Below are 14,531 nucleotides of genomic sequence, written 5' to 3' on the forward strand. Positions count from 1 at the left end.
CTCTCGGGAGTCATACCGACTGGATGGCTGCCCAACATGGATCCTCATCGGTCCCTGACTCTCGGGAGTCATACCGACTGGATGGCAGCCCAACATGGATCCTCATCGGTCCCTGACTCTCCAGAGTCATACCGACTGGATGGCAGTCCAACGTGGATCCTCATCGGTCCCTGACTCTCTGGAGTCATACCAACTGGATGGCAGCCCAACATGGATCCTCATCGGTCCCTGACTCTCGGGAGTCATACCGACTGGATGGCTGCCCAACATGGATCCTCATCGGTCCCTGACTCTCGGGAGTCATACCGACTGGATGGCAGCCCAACATGGATCCTCATCGGTCCCTGACTCTCCGGAGTCATGCCAACTGGATGGCTGCCCAACCTCGATCTGCATTGTTCCCTGACTCTCTGGTGTCATACCGACTGGATGGCTGACCAATGTGGATCCTCATCGGTCCCTGACTCTCTGGTGTCATACCGACTGGATGGCTGACCAATGTGGATCCTCATCGGTCCCTGTCTCTGGTGTCATACCGACTGGATGGCTGTCCAACCTTGATCTGCATTGGTCCCTGACTCTCTGGTGTCATACCGACTGGATGGCTGCCCAACATGGATCCTCATCGGTCCCTGACTCTTCAGGGTCATACCGACTGGTCGGCAGCCCAATGTCGATCCTCATCGGTCCCTGACTTCCTGGAGTCATACCAATTGGCTTGCAGCCTGACCTCGATTCTCATCGGTCCCTGACTCCCTGGAGTCATACCGATTGGCTTGCAGCCTGACATCGACCCTCATGGGTCCCTGGCTCTCCAGTGCCAGACCGATTGGAAGGCTGTCCAACTTCGATCTGCATCGGTCTCTGACTCCCTGGCCAGTTTTTGAGGGCAATTATTGATACCGTTGCATGCTCCTTGCTGCTATCGGGTTCGTTTTGTGGCCACAATTAGCTGTTCCCAGCAGCCAGTATGGATGATGCTGGTTTGGATTCAAAGCCATGGCTGTTCCCTCTGTACCAAGATTAACTATCGGCAAGCGCTCTATCAATTTTGGGCCATGAGGTGCACTGTCCCTCAAACCACCACCGGTGTCACTTCTTTACCTCTGAGCCAAAAATGGCAACACTGACATACTCTAGTCCTATTTCATTCAAAATTGAGACTTTTTTCAGGTTGCTTCCTCGGTATCGAGGGATGCCAGCATCACTGGACAGCTATACAGTTTAAATATTCCTTCTATACCGAGACATGACATCACGGCTATCCCTATATAGCCGATTCGGGGGACGTGGTGCTCCCTCCATACGAGGGAAGACATCACCATTTGCACACTACAATTTATGACGACGTCCTTCATCTCAGACTGGACGGCTAAATACCACTTAATGTGAACATTCAAGTCTGACTTCTGAGTTGACCCCTGTAAAATTTGGGAGCACAATCTATTCACTCTGGGTACAGATAATCCTTCACCATATGGACGGCTTCAGGACTGTACAATCAAATCTCATAAATTGGTTCATTCCCTCCATACCTTATACAACCAGTACCAGCACAATTGTGACCATCTTGTTCCCCCCCCCCCATGGGGGGCTTTGATACCAAAGCACAGAGACCATCATTCATAGGGAAAGGTTTTGCCACTTCCCAATGTGAGTGTCACCTAAGACAGTTGATCCACTCTCTTCCATGGAACAGGTGGCAAACAACTGCTCCAATTCCTTTCCATTTCCACTCTGGGCAGGAATGCCCTCTGGGGACATCCCTCGGTTTTGAGCCTCCATTTAAACATCTGTCCACCTCATGGATACTTGGAGATCTCGAGATTTGCATACCTGTCCCATCTCTCCTGGCCGTCTGATATCATACCATCCTATTTCTCCTGAACCTCTGGTCCAAGGCATTGATTGGGTGAGGTGGTGATATTTCAGACCTCCACCTGCAACCCTAACAAGGCTAACCATGCATTCTGCAAATTTCTTGAGGCATCTCTCCCCTAAGGGAGTCCTGCGCTTCGCCTAATTGCTATGCACTGTCACAGTGTACTTCATGCTTCATTACGCGCCCTGGACCTATATGATAAGGGGGTTTGAGCCACTGTTATATGGTCTCCAAGCCCTTCTGCTCATACTGGCATGTTGCAGTAGATTAATGTTACAGCTTGAGTCGTTCCTCTTAAGCATTAGGGATAACGTTATCATGATTTCTGTCATATTGCCTGGTGTTTTGCACCAGCTGGCTAGAATTGGACTTTGTGGCTCTCAACGTCTATTCCAGCTCCACTGCTCTGCTATCAGTTCTGGCTGTTCTTGCCATCTCTCAATATCCTTGATACAGCTTCTACAGGACATCATGTCATGGGATACCGTCCCCACAGGGACTTCTTTCAACCTGACAGTGTGGTATCCCTTCACTTTTACAATGGTGTGACTAGTCTTATTGGCATCATACCAGCCACTGTTGTTTTTCTTTCTCATTTTCACCAGGATCTGCATGTTTCATGCTGATAGCCTGTAACATTTGGCTCAGATACAGAGTGTCATGTGTGCCACAACAAATGGATCTTGCGATCTCCTCTATTCTTGTCAGGAATTTGTTGTGATTTACTGAGGTAATATTCCTCCTCTCTGGTGTCCACCGTTGTTCCAGGAATCATTGCTGGAGCTCTTCTCCAGTTCGATGTCATTAGGCTCTCTCTCTATGGATGCGCTTTCCAACCATCTCATTGTTAACCACAGATTGTCTTTTTCATACTCTGTAAAGAGAGCATTTAACCCTAGACTACCTAGCATTCTAGGCTGTGTCTGTCACTGCCATAATCTCCAGATCATGGTTTCGAGAGGCTTTATCAGGTCACTGCCCGTTTCATATTTTCAAGATTCTTGACACTCCTCAAGTTTGAGGGATTTGTAAGCCCCTCTTTCCTGGATACCAACGCCCCGGCCTGGGCAGCCTTGCATTGTTGTGAGCTCTTTGCCCTTCGTGTTGGATTCTATCCACCTTTCGGATTAGACAATGTCTGTATATCAGACCTTTGTGCTTGGTATCTTCCAATAGCCGCTCATATTAGTATGATTCCTTATATTCCAGGTCACTCACCTATTCGGTGGCCTTGGCATAATTTCCATTACCAAGGAATCTGTGCTATCTAGGTCAAGGTGTTTCCCTGCCCTTAGTTTACACCTGCCATTTATTATGGACCATCAAAGTTTACCTACAGTCTGTGCAACCTTTGGTTAGCTGGCAAGCCTGTTTTTCTACCAATGGGCATGTTTCACCTGCATTGGTGACTGTTCCACTACGTCTCATTATTTCCACACGACTCTGTAGAGGCGACATGTCAGTGGGACTGTTCGTCCCCATGTTTGCATGCCCTTGGGATTGGTTTCCCACCTGGTGGTTCTATTTGGGGTCAATATGCCTTTCTTGTGTGGCATGGTACTCCCACCTCCACTGACCTAAGCTTGCTAGTCTAACCCATTTGTGTGATTCGCAGAGACCACGAAGAAGAAGGACAGGTTGCTTACCTGTAACTGTGTTTCTTCGAGTGGTCATCTGCGAATTCACACAAACCCGCCCATCCTCCCCACACAGTCGTGCCCTGCCTCTCCTTCGGACCTGGGCTGCTACTACTCGGCGTCCATGGAACTGAGGGTTTAGGAGGGAAACCGGCTAAAGGCAGTTGGAGGGTGGGCGGGGCTACCGCCAAAACGCCTTTAATATCTCCAAGAAGGTTCCGAAGCTAACTGTGCAGGCACAGAATAATAACCCATTTGTGTGAATTTGCAGATGACCACTCGAAGAAACACAGTTACAGGTAAGCAACCTGTCCTTCTCCTTCCCCAAGTTGTGTAGCTTTATGTTTTGTTTTCTAGGATATGTGATGAATGGAAGGTTAGCTGTTACATTCATTTCAAATGAAATAGATTTAGGGAAAGAAACAGGATGTCCTTCTTGGTAGCATCTGGTATACGTTCTACCAATAAGAAACAGAAATCTCTTTCATAGCAGCCTCTCCCCCACAAAAAAGGTTGTGTAACCCTGCTTCCAGTGAAACACATTCTGGAAATGAGAATAAAAAATTAGGAAGGTGAGAATGTGAGGGGGATCAGGCTGTCAGGTTACCATGGTGACAATATATAGGATGGAGCAGCCTTTACCCAAGCGATGAACTGCCACTTGGTTTCGTAGGTGTGAGCCTTTGGTGATGAATATTTACTGTATGTGGGCCAATATTTGCTGGAAACATCCTGTAGAATTTGAGTGGCAGGATTGTAATTATATTATTGAACACGCATCTAGTCACAGGCATCTAACAGGGTTATCCTCCCCCCGCCCATCCCCACTCAAGTACATTTCAGTGAAAATTTGTTTAAGCACACTCTGGATTTATTTTGTTATGGATTCAGCCCGTTTGTCAAATTTCCTACATAATTAGTACACCCAAATACATCCTCCCTTTCTCACGCAGCTTAAATATTAGCTTTGTTCAATCTCTAAAAAAAGAAAGGAAGAAAGAATATATAATGTATAGGCAGACACGCTCATAGGAAGTAGGGAATTTTCCCTCTGACAACAATAATAATCTCTTAAAGCAACAGCTTGATGCATGTGCTGATGGACAAAATCTGGCTCTCAGCAGAGCTTGAAAGGCAACTTGAATTGCGCTTGTGTCTAGTTGCAATCAACATAAAGTTCATTTCATCATTTTGCAGTGGGTGGTGCTTCAAGTACAACCTCTTTAAGTTGAATTGTCAGGAAAGCAGGTTCAGTCTGTGTGATTTAATTCTGACCCTGAGAGCAGCTAAGATCCCTTTCTAAAACTGCACTTTTTTTGGGAAGAGGCAGTAAAATGAGGAAGGATGCAGTAGATGTGTCACATAGCTTCATGGGAGATTACATCCCCTGAACTGCACACATCTCAGATGCTCTACCTGGACCCCCTGATTAAGAATATGTGGTGGGAAGATTGGGAAAAACCTCTGCCTATGATAAATGCTGCCTTTTCAAGGTGCACATTGTTACACTAAGCCTGTAATTCCCATGTTGGCCCCCATTTGAACCACAACCCCCATCCACAGTCCTTGGCCTTACTGGTTGTTGAAAGCCAAATCCAAAATATTTGAAGGGGGCCCAGATTGGGGAAGGATGTGGTAGATGGATTAACTGAATAGTAAGTACAATGGGTTCTTGTTAGCCACTGGGGTTTGGTCCCTTGTGGATACCAAAATCTGTGGATTCTCAAGTCCCATTTAATACAATGGCATAGTAAAATGGTGTTCCTTATAAGATGATTTAAGTACTTTGGCCATATCATGAGAAGGCACAGCTAATTGGAAAGGACAATAATTCTAGGAAAGGTGGATGGAAGCAGAAAGAGAGGAAGACCACATGCTAGATGGATGGACTCTATTAAGGAGATCATGTCCATGAATTTACAGGAACTAAGAACACTGGAGGATATGGAGTCTTGGAGATGGCTCATCCACAAAGTTGCCATAAGTTGAGATTGACTCAAAGGCAGTTAACAACAAACAAAAATATAAACATAATCGTAATCGAGGTTTTGGAATATATATATTTTCAAATATTTTCAAGCTGTGGATGTTTGAATCGGTGGATAAAGAATTGCTAGTTACAGAGAGCTGCCTGTAGCTTCGGTTATGTTCAGTTTGTTCACATGCTGCTTCAGTTTTCAGTTTGTTCCAGTTATTTCTTTAATTTATTAGAACTATTTATATTCTTAACAATGCAGTATTGTGGGGCTTGAAAGTAAACACACAGAGTAAAGTCCAAGAGCAAGACCATTAATCATAGCCATCAAATCATTGGAGCAAGGCTTATTACAGGCCAAAGGAAAACAAGATGTTTTCACAAGATGTCACAACATATCAGTCATGACTGAAAGAAATAGGAAGTTATAGTTTTACCTATTGAGAGTAGTGCACTGCGTTTTGGGGGGTAGATTGCATGTCATTCCTTGTACTGGGTGGTATTTTAAGCGTGTTTTGTGTGGCAGCAAAATATGCTAATTTATGCTGAATAAGTGCATTAGGTTTGAAAAATCATGTGCTGATGCTGAACATTAGAGAGTTCCACGGGACTCTGGAAGTACTGAATTTGTCTTTTTCTAGTCTGGATTTTTTTCCAGATGGACACCAGAGCACATAATAAGATTGATGGTTGGCTGGGGATTGTGGAAGTTCCAGTGTACTTGTACCATATACCCTTCATAATAACTTATTGATTATGGACTGATATGGAAGGATATTGAAGGCAATGATATGTTTGTGTCCGCTAGAGCTGTGCTACTCAGAGAAGTGGTCCCTTGCCTGGTGCCATTCCCTGTCAGAGTTTCTCCAGGAAAGAAACAAAGAGATGTAGCCAATAGGCACAAATATGATACTAGTCCTTGGTACACTGGGGGAAAATTGCTGGTATGAGATAATCTAAAAAGCACTGAGCTACATGACACTGAACCATTGCAAATGAAATGTTCAGCGGCTAACTGCAAAGATCAATAATTGATTCAGTAGTGGTGAATCCTTAGTCAAAAATGTTGTTGAGTACCCCTGAGCATATGCAGAATGTATTTCAGTAGAAATGAATTACTCAGTCTTTTTGGGTCTTCACTCCCAAACAAGAAGCATGGCCTGTAAATGCAGTAACCAATGATCTCAAACTTAGTCCATAACACCTCTGTTTTAAATGGTCTAAAATTCAGTTAGCTTGCCATTTTTTGCACCAAGGAGGTGAATACCAATTACTTTCTGTACTGTTAGCAAAGCTTGCGGTTGAGAGAGAACAGCTGAGTTGAGTGTCCTTGCACTGCAAAGAATAGTGGTAGGAAAAAACAGTCACTGGTCAGTCTAGATGGGAATCATGCACCGAGGCTTGAAAAACCATTTTCAGTTCAGTACAAAGTCAAAGGCTTTCATGGCTGGCGTCCATAGTTTTCTGTGGTTTTTCCAGGCTATGTAGCTGCATTTTGGAAGAATTTATTCCTGTAGTTTCACCTGCATCTGTGGCTGGCATCTTTATCTGAAAATGCCAGTCACAGACGCAGGTGAAATGTCAAGAATAAATTATTCCAAAACGCAGCCATATAGCCCACAGAAAACTAAAAAAAAACCCCTACTTTCAGTTCATTTGTATCTTCAGTAGGCTGCACTGAAGTAAATACCAGTCACATTTGAACTTATTTATTTGTGTATATTTATTTATTTCAGGGCTCAGGAGTAGGAGTAAGGAGTAAAACAGTAAGAGGTTTTTACAGGAGTAGGAATGAGGAATAACAAAATACAGTGTGCACGCCCCATACGTGGACTTGCCATCTGCAGCTTTAAGCTTACGCGGAAGACAGGCCGCAGATGTTAAAGTGGGTGTGTGCAGCCATTGTAACGAATGGGACTAGAGGTCCTATGTTTTTTGCCATGGGGAATCTGGTGACTCAGGGAACCATTGGACATTAAGTACTGGTACTTAATATAAGGCAGAGATGGAAATATGCAGCCCTCCAGATGTTGGGCTAGAAATCCCAGCATTTGTAACCAGGATAGCAGATGGTGAAAAAGTTGGGCGTTTCAGTTCAAAAACACCAGGAAGCCGTATGATTTTTTACTACAGTACTGTACTGAGAAAAAGGAACCAAGGTTTGACTCCTCCATTTGAGCAGTTTGTTGCTTGAGTTATTAAATGATGCAGTTGTTTGCTTATATCACTCTTCCATGGAAGAATGAAAAGCATTGAGGCATTTCTCCCTGCTGGGTGAATTTATAAGGAAAAAAATGTTACCTGTTTGCCATTTTTTGGGCCTCATCTTTACAGCATCTTTTTCCTTAGCCTTTTTGGGCCTCGTCTTTATAGCTTTTTGTTCTTTCGTTTTCTAATTATGAGGGGCAGAGGGTAGCAGTTCCATTTAGAAAAGACACTTGGGCTATGTCTCTCCTCTCCATCCCATCCCAAGATTCCTCGCCTTTCTTCAGCCTTCATTTTCCTCTTCTTTTCTCCCATGTCCAAGGTTGGAAGTAGGAATTCTAGCCCGCAGGTACTACGTGGCCCAAGGATATGTCATCTGTTCCCCCAGCTCCTCTAGCTCCATAAATCTCAAAAATGTGATTTATTCTGTCCAACCCCATCAGTTCCAATTTTCCTTTAGGGAATTATGCACTGGCAGAAAATCCAATCTTTTTTAAAAATAAAAAAGCAGAAGTGCTCCCCCACAAAAGTGGTTACTGAAGAATTGTGGTTATTGGCCCCAAGACACTAGGTTCTTGTCACCATTCCTCCAGGCCTAAAGCATGTAGAGGGAAAAGTTGCTCTTTCCATAGTTTCTGTTGATGCTGCAGTAATCCACTGGAGAGTTGGTGGACAAGGAGAATCATGAAAAGCAAGTCAGAGGAGAGGTCAGCACTTCATTTTTAGCAAAAGGCTCTGTTCTGTTCTGTGTGGTGTTTGTGTGTCTGTATTTAGGATATATTTCACTTTTCAAACCAGCATATGATTTTTGAGAGGCGTGGTTGACCAGATGCTTCTGAGCTTTCGAGGTTATTTGGACTTTTTTAAAAAAAGAAATGTGTTTTAAATAAAAATAAACATAACAAGCAGAAAATGTCAAAGCTGCCTGAAGTTAACTGTGAGTTGGAATGACATTTGGCAATGTTCAAAGATGTCTGCCTGTTACTATAGCATTCAATAAAGTCACAGTGAAATGGATTAATGCAGTACAGATGTCAGTGCAGCACTAAGGGGGGAAAGTGTGACGTCTGAAAGAATGTTAATGGATTGAGAAGATGTAAAAACACCATCTACCCGGGTGTGTCTTATTCTTTTGACGAGAGTGGGCAGCAGTTATATCTGGATCTAATTTGAATCCTGGTTGTTTAACCATAGCAGCATTAAAATGATTCTCCTGCCATCACAGCCCTAAAATGTATTATTAAAATGAATAAATCTTTGGAGATCCACAAGTGTGGTTTAAAAATAAAAGGTGTGGGGACTATAAGCTCTATTCAGCTCTGGTACCCTAAACAAATTTTCTGTCTCAGGATTTATTTATTTTTTTAATTGTATGTATGCCTTTTGCTCAGATTGTGGATTTCAGTGGCTCTTTTACTTAGAGATTTTGTTCAGATGACTGATGTCTACCTTGTTTTAAATGTGGTTTCCTGGGGGTGGGGGCACATTTGTAAGCTAAAAAGGAACCCTTCAGAGATCCAGAGATAATCTTCACTGCCCTTTCAAAAGGGTTTTGGTGATGTGGTGATATTTTCAACCAAAGCCTTCTAACTGTGGGTGTTGCTGATAAGGATGGCGACTACTGTAGAAAGATCACTTGCAGCCACTGTAGAGTGGGTGGCAGTGTAACTGGTAACTGAAGTATGCCTGTTTTCACAATGAACATGATGGTGTGTGAAGGCAGAATTTTTGACTTGTGAAGGCCTTAATGCCCCCAAAACCTAGCAGTTTCCACTTGAGGACCACATACGTTTATGCATAATTACAGTGGACCCTTGTTATACACCGGGGTTTGGTTCCAAGATCCCCCGTGTATAACAAAATCCGTGTATGCTCAAGTCCCATTAAATATAATGACATAGCAAAATGGTATCCCTTATAAAAAATGGAAAATCAAGGTTTTATATTTGAAATTTATACTTCTTTTGGACATTTTCAAACCATGTATGCTTGAATCTGTGTATAAAAAATCCATGTATAAGAAGGGCCGACTGTACTTAGATGTCCGTCAGAGTATGTTCAATTCATACCAGAGGAATAGAATTGGAGTTCTAGCATTCAGGATAGAGGCAAGTTTTTGTCCTATGTTACAAAAATAACCCCCCCTCCAAAAAAAGCATATAGGAATAGTATAAACAGCATAGCGCCTAAACCTATGCCCTTCTACTACTGCCCTGACTGATCCTAGTAATCCTATGTACTTGGCTGAACAAGCTATTTTATTTACAGGAAGCTGCTGCTTATCTGACGGGTTAGGGATTGGAAGACTGTCAGAAAGTGGAACTCGGGGTTTTTTTAAAGCTTGTAAATGCATTTTGGCCCCTGGAAAAGTAAATAACACAATATATATCACTTTTGAATGCATGCAAAAACTAAATTGAGTTGTTGGAAAGCAAGGCATCAGAAGGTGGGGAAGCCTGTATTTGTACATCCTCTATAGCAGTCTTCTCCAGCATGGCACCAGATCGTCTTTATTAAAGCTGACATTATTACTACTTTTGTTAGTATTCTCTCACAATTCATCATGTTGGCTTGAACAGAAGGGTGTTCTATGCAAAAACATCTAGAGTATACCCATCAGGATTACAGCTGACTTTTCATACTCTTTGTGCTCACATACACTTTATCCTCAGTGGATTTTTGGGCATAACTAGCAGTGATCTAGTCTAATTGTGCAACATTTGCTTTCCTTTTTAGAAGTGAATTCATTTTCATACTAAGAGGATAAGTAAAGGAGTGGGAGGAAGTAGCTAAACCTTCTCCTTTTAAAATAGCAATGGGGACATGGCAGAACAGTATTTTCAATATAAAAATGTCCACTCACACATCTGGAAGCCTTCTGAGGGCATGATTGGCCGTTCGAAGGCTATCATTCCCAGACTGGCTTATGTCTGAAATTGCCTTTTTAAAAGTGAAAATGTCCACGATACGTGATCCACCCAAGATGGGGAGGCTCCTCTCACATTTTTCCTTCTTGATTTAAAACCATGTCCTCCCAATCTGTATAGATTCATGCTTGGTTCTGCTGGTTTATCACACTAGGTGAAATGGAGGTGCACACAAATAGCTTTAGTAGCTGAAATAAGAAAAAATTGGCTAGTTCTTCTAACTGAAAACTTTGGATGTCTTGGGAGACTTTGGAGCCCCATCTCTTTTCTACCCCAACAACTACCCAGTAAAGGAGAAACAAGGTGAGGGGCTGTGAGAAATATTTCTGTGAAAATCCAGGTATGTATGGGAAGAGTTAAGAAGTGTTAGCATTTTGTCAGTCCCCAAAATAGAGATTTTAAATAGCCATGTATGAAAAAGCTGTCAGCCAGAATGTCTGGAATTTGAGAAATTTATACTTACCATGGTATTTTTAAACACATATATGTAATGGAACACTCCTGTAAATAATATAACTCAAGAGAAAGTGTTACAACTGAAATTGTAGAACATCATTCCTAAGGACTGAAGTTGAAAACCGCTACAGTCTGTGTGCTTGCTGCACTGACTGTTATGAAATAAAAATGATTGAATCATCTTGCCACCTTATACAGCAGCCAGAAAAAGATGACTTGAACCTCAGAAATGGGGTCCTCCATAGGCAATCCCACACTCCTGGACATGTGGCAAAAATTGTCTTTAAGAAGTCAACCCAACTTTTACATGCTACTGAATTCTATATATAAAAAGGAAAGAAATCAAACTGTCTAGCTCACTACATGCTTCCATTGGCCACAAAAGAAGCACAGTGAACTTCCTGAATGTTATTGTCAGTCTCTCAGAAGTAGGGTTGCCATAAGTCAGGAGCTCCAAACCGGGACAAATGTAGGACAAGATTTACAAATGTAGGACATATTTTTTTTTAAAAAAATGGAGGACACGCCAAAACAATAATGATTTTTTAAAAAATGTTAATATAAATGCATGTTGCTTAGACATGGTCAAAATGGAAGACACTTTGTTATTTTATAACAAAAATAAAATAAAATAAAATAAACAAGGCTGGGTTGTATATATTTAAAAATAAAATAAAATAAAATAAAAAACCAAGGCTGGGCTGTATATATTTAAAAATTAAAAAAAAACTTTTCCCTCCCCCTGGCCCAGAGGCCTATCCTCCTTTGCCTCCTCTTCCTCCTTTGCCACCGCCTCCTCCTCCTCCTTTGCCTCCGCCTCCTCCTCCAAGGCTCCTGACACTGGCCAATGGCAGACTGGGGCTTGAAACTAGGCCAGCCCCTGCTCGTCTGCCATTGGCCAGAAGGCGAGCGCTTCCCCTTAAGCCCACCGCGCGAGTGCGCGCTGCTGCTGTCCGTGGCCCAGGCAAGCGCTGTGGGCTGTGCAGCAGCTGCACTGGGGGGGAGGTGGAGGAGGAGCGTTGGAGGCGCAGGGCGGCTTGGTGCAGCCATGGAGGAAGAGGAGGAGGTGGTGGGTGGTCGGCCAGCCACTTTAGCAGCCGCGGTAATGACTGCATGAGCACGCCCGGCCCAGAGGCTGGGCCTGGGACAAAGGCCGGAATTGGGGGGGAACCGGGCCGGGGCGGGCAGGGCCCCCCAAAAGCGGGTTTGTCCCAGGGGCCGCGGGGATATGGCATCCCTACTTAGAAGAGTCTATTCTATCATGGACTTTAGACTTCTGTAATGTTGTAGAGGTTTGTTTTTGCTCTTCATGGCTTAGTAGATTTCTACTATGTCCTGAAACAGAGCCTGAATATACAGATAACCACTTTCCTAGCACACCAGTGGGCAGTACACTGGTAGCTAACAGCCTCTCCTAGCTTAAGGATTTACGCCAGCATTCTGCAAATTCTAATATCCAACTATTGAAGAGAAGAAATAGTCCAACAAGGTTAGTGTAGCAAGGCAGACCTGAAAGAGAAGGTGACAGAACATTTACTGTTATCTAAAGCTCCCAACTGCTGTCACTCATATGTATCAGTGGTTATATTTCTTCAGCTAGTTTGGACAGGAATGTTCTTTACAGGCCTTGGATGATAGATATGTGTTTGCCAATAGACACCCATCCATAACATAAAAGTAGCTAGCAACAGGTAATGTAAAAAGGATACTGGTCCAGTTAGATGCCAACTCTGTCCTCAATGTTGTGGATGGGATAATAAGTTATATAGATTTGTTTTGGTTCATTTTTTTATTACAATTTGCAAAATTTTAACATGGAAGTAAGTAAAACTTGGCAAATATGCTCAGGGATGGGTGAGAAATTTGCTGTAGTTGAGTTTTGATCAGAATTTACCACAATTTGAATGTGAAGGGAAGCAAAAATGACCAGTAATGAGTAATAATGATGAGTGATGACTTGCTAAGGAATTCATGTGTACCATCTGTGGCTTGAATTGGGACAAAATTTGTAAAACTCATATTACATTACATGCCTTCGTCCTACAAAATCTGAGGATATCTGTTTTACCAGCTTCAACTGTTTTATGACTACTTTAAAAACAGGATTGTCTCTATATTTTCTGTATTTTATTTCCCTCTGACCTGCTTTCATATAGTATAACTCATTTTGTTCATCTGTGAAAGACTGTAGTCCATGAAAACGTATGCTATAATAGATTTGTTTATCTCTGTTTCACTGTTTTTTTTCCTGCATCATTGTTTAGGCTCACTCTAGAAGCTAAAATAGCATTCTTCCTATTTGGAAATCATTCTGCTTAAATGTTCAGAACGTGGTGAAATTAGAAGTCGTAGAAACAATCCCACTTGTGTTCCAGCCCAGTGATCCTATGAGATCCTGTGTCTTGTAAATAATCACAAAAAGGCAACTGGTTTAGATTTTTCTTTAAAACAATCTTTTGGAGGATGGCAAAGAAGGGACAGAGAGTTCTTGTCTACCAGGTGCCTACTGATTTCAATTCTGGCCATGGGAGTTTGGGTCTCCTGTGTCTACTTGTTTTCCTTAACTCAGAAGCAAGATGGAGCATTTCATTTTCTTCCATCAACTTGCATGCAATTTCTTGCTGCCTGTGACTGTTGGGTGAGTGGATAAATACTAGATAGATGTGGGGAAAATATTTGCATTCATTGAACTATGGTTTGGCATACACAGTCCTCAGTGTGTTTGTGAACGAGAGCAATATGATCCAGAGTCCTGCTTTTTGTGTTTGGTAATCTAACAGGATCTCCCTGTGTATCCATTTTCATGTCACTTCATACCCATAGTAGATTGTAATTCAAGGAAACACTTTCTAGTCTCATGCATTCACTAGGTAAGATGGGCATACAGCCATTGTTACTCAGAATCAATTTTTATAGGCTTCTCTTGTGTCCAGCCTTAGACTGGACTCAGATGTTACATACAAATATTACAAGCATATATAAATGTAACTAGTGTTAAATGTGGAAGAGATGACGTTTGCATGCTTGGCATTATGACATGCCTTTGTCCCTAAAAGCTTCCCAAATTGCTTCTCAAATACAGATAATTGCCACCCCTTTGAGTGTCGGATCAGGGCCATGGCAACCTCATTTTCTGGGCCAAAATGAAGCAGCAAAATGCTGCTTCCTTTCTACCCATAAAAATAGTTTCTGCTCTCCTTTTGGCATGCGGCATGTGAACGCTGCGTTAAAGGTGCGCCATGATGCCGTGCCCCTTGGGGGTGGCATTGGGGCATGCAGAGTCCAAAAACTACGCCTTCACATCACCCCCAAACTGGCACTTACTGCCGGCCTGTAGAGCCCCAATATCTGTGGCTATGGGTAAAGCTACAAACATACTTGGAAGATATAGGTAAAGGCTATGTCTTTTCTTTAAAAAAAATCAGACATGAATACAGAGGACCCAATAC

The 14,531-nt window shown here is 42.7% G+C and overlaps 1 protein-coding gene across 9 annotated transcripts in view; it reads left to right on the plus strand.

Annotated features, from left to right (window-relative positions):
- Positions 1-14,531, plus strand: part of LOC149317998 (F-box-like/WD repeat-containing protein TBL1XR1) — a 236,259-nt gene that overhangs the window by 73,609 nt on the left and 148,119 nt on the right. For 2 of the 9 annotated variants that reach the window (XM_089508814.1, XM_089508819.1), the window contains exon 1: positions 3,740-3,818. The exons of the other annotated variants lie outside the window; for them this stretch is intronic. The gene's annotated coding sequence lies outside the window, so the exon portion shown is untranslated. Of the gene's footprint in view, positions 1-3,739; positions 3,819-14,531 lie in introns of those variants that run through there. 9 annotated transcript variants of the gene reach the window in all.

The sequence above is a fragment of the Sceloporus occidentalis genome, unplaced genomic scaffold (genome assembly GCF_023333645.1).
Source record: "Sceloporus occidentalis isolate IW3139 unplaced genomic scaffold, rSceOcc1.0.p SCAF_2, whole genome shotgun sequence".
Classification (NCBI taxonomy): Eukaryota; Metazoa; Chordata; class Lepidosauria; order Squamata; family Phrynosomatidae; genus Sceloporus; species Sceloporus occidentalis.